This window comes from Orussus abietinus, unplaced genomic scaffold (genome assembly GCF_000612105.2).
Source record: "Orussus abietinus isolate OABI.00-Male unplaced genomic scaffold, Oabi_2.0 scaffold348, whole genome shotgun sequence".
Classification (NCBI taxonomy): domain Eukaryota; kingdom Metazoa; phylum Arthropoda; class Insecta; order Hymenoptera; family Orussidae; genus Orussus; species Orussus abietinus.
In genome coordinates, this window is record NW_019394579.1 from 30,499 (window position 1) to 40,814 (window position 10,316).

At 42.6% G+C, this 10,316-nt stretch overlaps 1 protein-coding gene across 2 annotated transcripts in view; it reads left to right on the top strand.

Moving 5' to 3' along the window:
- Positions 1 to 319: 319 nt before the first annotated feature.
- Positions 320 to 10,316, top strand: part of LOC105700133 (protein decapentaplegic) — a 41,024-nt gene continuing 31,027 nt past the window's right edge. Inside the window, exon 1 of one of the 2 annotated variants that reach the window (XM_012425751.1) lies at positions 320 to 583. The gene's annotated coding sequence lies outside the window, so the exon portion shown is untranslated. Of the gene's footprint in view, positions 584 to 1,027; positions 1,331 to 10,316 lie in introns of those variants that run through there. The other variant, XM_012425752.1, reaches the window with a different exon arrangement.

Sequence of the window (10,316 nt, forward strand, 5' to 3'; positions counted from 1 at the left end):
TCGCGGGCCCGCTGGTCAGTCCGGTAGTCGAAGCCGGTCCCGGCCTTAGCGGCAGTCGGTAGTTGGCCTCCACTCGGGCGGGAACCAACCTAATCGCGCTCTCACGCCAAGTACAAGGTCCCCGAGATTCCGCGGGCTGCCGTTGGGCGCTTACGTGGATCCTCGGGATCTCTCATCGCGGCGAGTCGACAGGAGACGACACGTGCCATCAGCCGCGGTCGGTGCGCGGTCAGTCCGTGATCGGTCCGCGCGCGCGAACGCGGGGGCCCGCGAGAGCCCGCGAGAGCCCGCGAGAGCCCGCGAGAGCCCGCGAGAGCCCGCGAGAGCCCGCGAGAGCCCGTCGCGGGGAGGGAGGAGCGGAGTGCCGCCGCCACCGCCACCGCCGCCGCCGCCGCGGCCCAAGAGGCAGACCCTCCGGAATTCCGCTGCGAGTCGGTTCGAACGCGAGCTGACCGCGGCCTAGCGAGCGAACCGTGAATGGTGAGCGCTCGGTGCCAAGTGCGGAGCAGCGTCAGCCCGAGGTGCATGGACTCCGCGGGAGAGATGCCGTGGCTCTTGGCGCCTGGGACTCGCGAGTAGATAGGTAAGGCCGCGCACGATTCGGTCCGGGCGGAAGTCCGCTCTTTCTTCCGCTTGGTTTTTCTCCTCGCCGTGAACGGTTACTTTTGTGGGGTCGCGGGACGTATTTCTGTTCGGATTCTTCCTTCCCTCCCCCCCCCCCCTCTCCGCTTTTTCGCTTTCCTCTCGCCCCACCATCGTGGACCGCGGGGTCTTGTTGTCGCGAGCCTGATTATTTTCGACGATGACGCGCGCTCGCATCTTCCATCGGCGTGGATTCCAGCGACCTTATCCTTGCGCGACCAGCCACCGCATTCCTCCGTCTAGAGCCGCGAGTTAAGTGCGCGCCATGCTAATTGAGCGCGGTCGCCGGACTATACGGGCACGGATGCGCATGCACCGACGTCACCGGACGCGCACCACGCAGTGCGACGGAGACGCGATGTTCCTGGGACGTCGCCGTCGTCCGAGTGGCTGTACGCCCGCGACGGGCTAGAGGAAAAGAGCCTTACTCGTACGTCGTCGTTGGTGCGTTTGTTGGAACTGTCGTTGGTACTTTTCAAGGAGAAGAGAAGAGATCGAGATCAATTTCTTAAGCGTCGATGCGTTCCATCTTCCGGTGACGTCCAGATTGTTCCGCGATCGATTGAAACCTTCCAAACTCCAAAGAAACCATGGGAGCAGAGACCAGTTTGCCGTAGAAATAGAGGACGGTTTTTTCCAGTTTGCAACGTGAAAGATCGAATCCTGGGGCTGAATTCCTGATCTCTGGGTAGTTATGTCCACTTATTGGAAGTAAAGGGAACGCGTAAACGCAGGTAACGGCCTCCTTGTAATGCGCTTTTCATCCGCACCCCTTGGTCCCCGCAGCTTATAGAATCCAATCAAGGAGAAAGATTTGGGCACAATTCGGTGGACCTATGCGTCGGATGATCGCGAGGTGTTTGTTAGGGATACGCGGTTATTCGATTTCCGAGGTGGACGCCTAATATTATCGTCGGCTTCCACGATTAGCGATGAATGTCGCTGACGTGAGGACCGAGCCGAATGTGGACTCGAATTTGGACGGGTTTGAGATCACGAGGATGAAACGTGATCGGATCGACCGCTCGCTGACCGGCCGACTCGCGTTATCGAAGAGAGTGGTTATTTCCAAATTGAGCGAAGCCGAGTTTGAGAAAGACGGTAGAAGAGCGTCTCTCGAGTAAGGACGGTGCATATTTATTTTTTAAACGACGGTTCCCAATAACGAAAACTCGTTTTCTTTCGTTTAATGCAATTTCTTTCTTCCCTTTTTTGGTTTTTTTCGTTCATACGATTTCTGCCCGAACCTCCTGCTACTGATATATTGTTTACACGTTTTGCAACAAGAGAAGAGTAAGCGAAATTGTTGTTAGGCATGTATGAGGTTCAGTCACAATTGTAATTTTATATCCTAATACAATAGCGTACGCTTTCGTTCCTTCCTTTTTCAATGGTCTCTGTTCGTGGTGATTTCTGCTTAGTTTTCTTTTCAATAAATTACATCCTCGGAATTCACTATCTCATGATCGGGGCGGAATTATTGGATCCGATTAATTCCGAATGCACTAACATGAGAACTTTGTGGTACCGTTTAAAAAATAATTGAAATTATTATATACATTGTAAGGTTGATTAACCGAAGGCTCACGGGAACTCCCAGGTGACCTGAAAACAACGTTTGGCATTGTTCTGTAAAATACTTTAACTACTTAATGACGTTATCGCTGCAAAAGGGGACGCGTAGGTTAATCGAGAAATAATTGCCGTTTAAGATAAAGTGAAACCCCCCTATAATCAATTCATTTAAATAAGATCCTTTTTTTTAAGGGTATTGGACCGAACTGTTTGAAACTTTGACGCATGCCTCGCCAGCACTTAAGAACTATCCCAACACTTTTAAAATTTGGATTTTCGAAAACACATTTTGGCTTAGCCTGAACCAGAACCAAAACGGCGTCGACCTCTCATATTTCGATCAATATACAGTTGTTGAAGACTCCGATATGAGAAACGAAGGTGTCAGAGTAATTGTACAACAATTTAAAAACACTCTGGTAATCGAGAAAGTCGCATTTGAACGGGATAAGGGCAAAAAAGTGTTTTATGCGTTTCTATACTAAAACGAAATTAACACGAGGTCTCGGAGAGAAAATTTGTTTGACACTGAATTCACAGATGGCGCAGAGTGGCACTCTGCAGTCAATTGGGACATCAAAAACAATGAATCCGGGGGATGTATGGAGTATTACTTCGATTTCTTTGTAATTATTGTACGGAAACGACATTTGAAGTAGGTATGTCATTTGGTACATTATTCAATATAATTCGATACAGTTGTCGATATAAATACGAACGCCAGTGACGGAGGTATTTAGAAGAATCTTTTGTACCGAGGTCAATCAAATGTCTCGACGTGTTTCACTTCACCTTAAGAGCAGATTAGAAACGAACACGATCATCCATAAGTCGGAGTGTTTAATGGCAGATCAAAAAAAATACGTGTCGCTTAGTTTTTAGTCTACAATAACATATTATAAAAGAAATCAAATCAGAGAGATTGCCCTGGGATACCTTCCTTGTTAGCCTAGACAAGAAACACACTGACGACGAGCTCTCATATTTCAGTAGATATAAAAGTATTGAAGGCTCCGATATGAGAAACGAAGGTATCAGGACAATTATACAACGATTTAGTACACTATAATAATCGATACATTCGCATTTGAACGGGATAAAGACAAAAAAAGTGTTGTATGCGCTTCTATGCTAAAACGACGGGAATACGAGGTCTCGGAGTGAAAATTTAATTGACCTGGAAATCACAGATGGCGCAGGGGGTCCCTCTGCAGTCAATTAGGACCCCAGAAAGCATGAATCCAGAAGATTTCTGGCATTTTAATTCGATGTCTTTATAATCATTGTACGGAAACGATACATGGAGCACGCCATTTAGTACAATACCCAATATAATTCGACCCAGCTGTCAATATAAGTACTAACGGCCGCAACGAAGGTATTTAGAAGAATCTTTTTTACCTACGTCGATCAAATGTCTCGACGTGTTTCACTTCACCTTAAGAGCGGATTAGAAACGAACACGATCATCCATAAGTCGGATGTACCCGGGTTTCATACCCTCATAATATTTCATCATTTCATACTCTCGTGCACATAAGGTTGATTCGTGAACAAGGTACCCTTTGCTTTTGCGCAATGGAAATATTTCGGCCAATTATTTGCACCCTGTAGCGGACCAACAACCTTCGCGTTAAAAAAAAATCACGCTCTCACTCGAACGGGTTCTCAAGGAAAACCGAATTTTATGAAGGCTTTCTTTATCGGGCAGAATTTCATGTCAAACGAATTCACGACGACGCTTTTACAGCTCCAACATTAAACCTACCGACGATTTATACCCCCATTACAAATACCATTTAAAACGGTCAGTTTGACCCGCCGGTGGTAGGTTTAGTGTTAAGGTGGCATGAAAGGGTCATTCCATGTACCAAAACGTCAAAGTATTTATAAAACTTTTCTCCAAACTGGGTGCACCGAATCATTTGAAGCTTCAGCAAGTGATAATGAAGACCCTAAGGAAGAACGCGATGCTCGTGCAATTTTAGTTTTCGGAAAAGTTTTTTTTTATAGCTTTTACAGCTACTTAAGGTAATATGAAGGGGTCATAACATGTACCAAAACGTCAAAGTATTTATAAAACTTTTCTCCAAACTGGGTGCGCCGAATTATTTGAAACTTCAGCACGTGATAACGTAGACCCTAAGGAAGAACACGATGCTTGTGCGATGCAGTTTTTGGAAAAAAGTTTTTTTTTTTGTAGCTTTTACAGCTACTTAAGGTAATATGAAGGGGTCATTACATGTATCAAAACGTCAATGTATTTATAAAACTTTTCTCCAAACTGGGTGCACCGAATCATTTGAAACTTCAGCACGTGATAATGTAGACCTTAAGGAAGAACGCGATGCTTGTGCGATGCAGTTTTTGGAAAAAAGTTTTTTTTTGTAGCTTTTACAGTTACTTAAGGTAATATGAAGGGGTCATTACATGTACCAAAACGTCATTGTATTTATAAAACTTTTCTCCAAACTGGGTGCACCGAATCATTTGAAACTTCAGCACGTGATAATGTAGACCTTAAGGAAGAACGCGATGCTTGTGCGATGCAGTTTTTGGAAAAAAGTTTTTTTTTGTAGCTTTTACAGTTACTTAAGGTAATATGAAGGGGTCATTACATGTACCAAAACGTCATTGTATTTATAAAACTTTTCTCCAAACTGGGTGCACCGAATCATTTGAAGCTTCAGCAAGTGATAATGAAGACCCTAACAAAGAACGCGATGCTCGTGGTTTCATTTTTTCAAAGTAAGTTTTTTTTATTTAACCTAGACTAGAACGAAGATTGCACCTTTTTGTGAAAAATGAAATTTTACGAGCATCGCGCTCTTCCTCAGGGCCTTCATAATTCCAATGAAGCTTCAAATGATTTCGAGCACCCAGTTTGGAGAAAACTTTTATAAATATTTTGATGTTTGATGTATATAGAATGACCCTTCCGTATCACTTTAAGAATATGTGCAGAATACGCCGACGAGAGCACACGAGCGTCAAGTAGCGAAAAGCAACCAATGATATCGTTGAATTTTATCGAAGTGAAAAAAAGAGGGATAGAAAATTCGTTTCGCTCATTAATTGCTGCTTGCAACTCGTCCCTTTTTCACGGAAGTAGGATGTATGAACCCGAATGCCGATTCGACCCAAACGACAGAAACTTTAAGGTGAAGTGAAACACGTCGAGGAACTTGATCAACGTGGATAAAGAAGATTTTTCTAAATGCCTACGTTGCCGACGTTCGTTTTTACATTGACAGCTGTATCGAATTATATTGGGTATTGTCCCAAATGGCATACTACACCTGTCATTTTCGTGTAATAATTATAAAGAAATCGAAGTAAAACTCCAGAAATCCTCTGGATTCATGCTTTCTGGGGCTCTAATTGACTGCAGTGGTACCCCCGGCGCCTTCTGTGATTTCCAGGTCAATTAAATTTTCACTCCGAGACCTCTTATTCCCATCGTTTTGGCATAGAAGCGCATACAACACTTTTTTTGCCTTTATCCCGTTCAAATGCGAGTTTATCGATTACCAGAGTGTTCTAAATTGTCGTAAAATTGTCCTGACCCTTTCGTTTCTCATATCAGAGCCTTCGATAATTGTATATTGATCGAAATAAGAGAGCTCGACGCCATTTTGGTTCTGGTCTGCGCTAAGTTAAAAAGTTTTTTTGAAATATCCGAATTTTGAATGTGTCAGGACAATTCTTAGATAATCAGGAGTGATGTGTCAAAATTTCGGACAGTTTGGTCTAACACCCTTAAAAAAAAGTGTTGTATTCGAATCGACTGATTTAAAGGAGGTTTCACTTCACCTTAAGAGACAGAAAGCAAGGAACCCTCGTCTATTCTCTCCCTCGCTCTGATTTTGCAAAACAATTGCGCAGGGCAATATGGAAAGAAGTTATCCTACAGCAAGACAGAAAGAAAGGATTGTCCCTTGTTCTCCCTCTTTATTCTTCTCGGAATCACAAGCATATGAAGGGAGTGATAGGGTGTTCGGGATCCATATATTTATACGCTTGTTGCGCTCCCTATCTGAATCAGGGGATCTATTACGTAAAGCAAATTGAGTGAAAATGTGAAAAATGAGTAGCTCACGGTATTGCGGAACGTTTTCGGTGGTGAAAATGCGAGACCATTGATGTGAACTGGCTCGGCTCAAATTTTGAAGCGAAATGGTGAAGCATACAAGAAAAGATAGAAAACTAAGCGCCGTGAACGCCAACTTCCACGGATTGTGACACCGAAATTCAAAATGGAANAAAAAAAAAGTGTTTTTAATAGGTTTTCGGAACGTAATCGCCCTTTTTGTCGTCCTTTGTACAACACTGTACTCCCACAGCACTGGATAACATGATTTTTGTTTAACATATTTAAAAACTAAATTACCTTAAAATAATGACGGGAAGGAATAATAAACTATAGTGCCTTTAGATCGAAAATTTTTTTGTTTTTTTTTTTCGTTCTGTGTTATAAATTATAGTACATCTAAATACGAATGTAATACATATTTATAAAATATAGATAGACTCGAGTCCTCTTCTTAACTTTTAACGGCTTTCCATCTTCCCTCCTTCCCTGCCTATAATTCACAATCTCTCAACAATTTTCGATTCACAACGTATGTACATACCTTTATTTGGCAATATTACTAGACGGGAAGTGCTAGAGATCTCATTCTTTCATATACCGAGTATGTAATTCGGCGAACAAACCCACGTGAGACGAAAGTGCGAGAAGTGAGCGCTCTCGTCAAAAATACGTAATAAACGCCCAGGCCCAACGCTGTTGGGGACTAGAGTTCTAAATCCAGTAAGTTACGTCAGAAACGAAGAGAAATTCCCGGTAACTTATCGGTAATTTCTCCAAAGCCGTTTTTATCGAGAAATTATGAGAATTTGAATTTTCCAACAGATCGAACGAGAGGTTTCGATTAGCTATAGAGAAACATCGTAGAGGGGAATTTCCGTTGTACGTTCTCCGTAGCCAATCAAAACCTCCCATTCGCTTCGTCGCAGAATGAAATATCAGTTCGTTTGAATCAAATCTCATGGAATTTTCCGTGAAGTTGTACATACATGAGTATTTTTAGCTGGAATTAAATACGACCCTATAATCAATATTTTCTAATAGTAATTATTACTCTTTAGCTTGAACTTTGAAGTTGATTGGAAAAAAAAAAGTTATTTAAACGAAGAAACCTAAAGTATAAATAACAAAATTAACGTTCCCTTAAATTCTCAATGTTCCCGGTAACTTACGGTATGTTTCACAGTTACCTTCTCCAATTTAATGTTACCGAGAATTTTCGAACTCTATTGGGGACGCGCTCCGCCTATCGGTGTTTGTTTAATGTCTGACCCGGTGCGCAGATGGCGCGGCCGTGTGTAGAATTCGGCGGAGTGGCAAGTCCGACGGACGACCTCGCGGCCAGGTGTGCGCGCGCACACGAGGAATCCGTGACACCGGCGGGGCCGAATGGGGGGTGGGGGGCGCGGGGAGCGGGGCCGGCCGGGTTGGGAGATGGTACGGCCCGGCCTCGCCAAGATCCGCCGTGGAAGATTATAAGAGTCGGCAGCAGACAGCTTGGCTCTAGGTAGCTTCAGCCGCCGTCTCCGTCGTCGGTTCGAGGCCCGTCGCCGGCGCACCCCCTCTCTCTTTTTTCTCTTCTCGAATATTCTCCTTCCTTTCGGCTCTACGCCGGCCAGCGCTCCATCCTGCGTACCGACCTATGCCGTTCACACGCTCTTGCCCCAGTAGCGACGTCACCGTCATTCATCCGGCAAGGACGGACGCAAGCGGTCACGTGTAGTCTCGGTGCACCTTTTCGCGTTCTCCGGCGCCGGGGCATTTAGAGGCCAGCCCAAGCAAGAATTGACAACCTTCCGCCAATGTCTACAATCGGGCCTATCTTGGATCGACGGTTCTGCCCAGCCTATTCGGAAAGCACTTGGCTCAATGTGTTGAAGAGCTTTGGCAACATGTTGAGTCAGGATTGACTGTCGATAACTTTCCTTTGTAAGGGCTTGTGCTCACGATCCTAGAACTCCAACCGAGTTCTAGCATTATGGACGCAAGCTTTAAGGTGATGTGAAAGTGCCGTCGAAGAGGTTTTGATTATAAAACTTTTCTCCCAACTCGGTTTACCGAATAGTCTGAAACTTTGCAATGTGAATGGGGAAACTATAAGGAAGGTCCTGAAACTCATGACATTTCAATTCTTTTCAAATTTGTTTGTATGTATTTTAAAAATAGTTTATAAAGAATGAAATTTCGCGAGTTTCAGGACCTACTTTAGGGTCTCCATATTCATGTTTTAAAGTATGAAACGATTTGAGACACCCAGTTCGTAGAAAAGTTTTATGAACAATTGAGCTTTGGGATGCCACTTTCACATCCCCTTAAGGTGAAGTCAAACACGTCGAGCAAGTAATTTGATCGACGTCGGTAAAAAAGACTTCTAAACACATACGTTACTGACGTTCGTATTTTTATTGACGGTTGTATCGAATTATATTGGGCAATGTACCAAATAACATACTCTGTGTGTTGTTTACGTACAATAATTATAAAGAAATCGGTGTAAAACTCCAGACATCCCCTGGATTCATGGTTTCTGATGTCTTAAGTGACTGCAGAGTGCCATTCTGCGCCATCTGTAATTTTCGTGCCAACCAAATTTTCTCTCCGAGACCTCGTGTTACCTTCGTTTTAGCATAGAAAAGTATAACACACTTTTTTGCCTTTATCCCGTTCAAATGCGAGTTTATCGATTACCAGAGTGTTTTAAATTGTTATACAATTCCCCTGACATCTTCTTTTCTTATATCGAAGCCTTCAACAATTGTATATTGATCGAAATATGAATCAATCATATGATCGATGCCATTTTGGTTCTGGTCTAGGCTAAGTCAAACAATTTTTTCTCGAAAATCCAAATTTTAAAAGTGTCAGGACAATTTATAGGTGCTCACAAGTCATGTGTTAAAGTTTTAGACGGTTCGATCCAATACCCTTAAAAAAAGTGTCTTATTCAAATCGACTGATTTGAGGAGGGCTTCACTTCGCCTTAACATTGTTCGACACTTTCAGTTTGGTAATTTCTGGTATCGACCTTTCCAAACAGATACCTTGCCAGTACAGGTAACCCTCCTACAACACGGTTTCGCTCTAACAAGCTAGGATAAATTGCGGGAACCGTCGTATTGCACTGCACCCTATAACACAGTTTCGCTCTAACACGATAAGAAAATTGCGAAAACCTTTGTACAACACTGTACTCCCACAGCACTGGATAACATGATTTTTGTTTAACATATTTAAAGACTAAATTACCTTAAAATAATGACGGGAAGGAATAATAAACTATAGTGCATTTACATCGAACATTTTTTTTTGTTTTTTTTTTTTCGTTCTGTGTTATACATACATTTATATTTTTAATAACTAAATTATCTTAAAATAATGACGGGAAGGAATAATAAACTATAGTGCCTCTACATGAGAATAATATTTCTTCCTTTTTTTTCCGTTTTGTGTTATANTTAAAAAAAAAAAAGTTTGTTTTTAATAGGTTTTCGGAACGTAATCCCCCTTATTGTCCTGGCTTTGAGTCTCATATAACACGGTTTCACCCAATACGGCATTTTCTAGGAACCTATCTACCGCGTTATAGGAGGGTTACCTGTATTCATATTAGATTATACAGTTAATTCACAACTTTCTACTGATACAAAATTGTATTAACATTGATACTTTTAGTATGGTACTTCACTGGAATCGTCTTATAGTTTTAACATCGATCGACACTTTTCGTTTGATGGTTTCTAGTGGATCCTTCCAAACAGATACTTTCCTTGTATTGACATTAGATTACCCAAGTATTGGGTTGTTCGGAAAGTAATTTCGTTTTTTTTTTTTATGAAAATGAAAGACGATTTTTTTATAGCGAATAAATATTTTATTGAATTATATATTGTCCATTCCGGTCCAATACCTTTTGCCATCTTTCTGGCAGTAGCATGATTCCACGCTCATAAAATGTTTGGTTTTTGCTGTCAAAAAACTGATCCAGGTGATTTTTGACCTCCTCATTTGA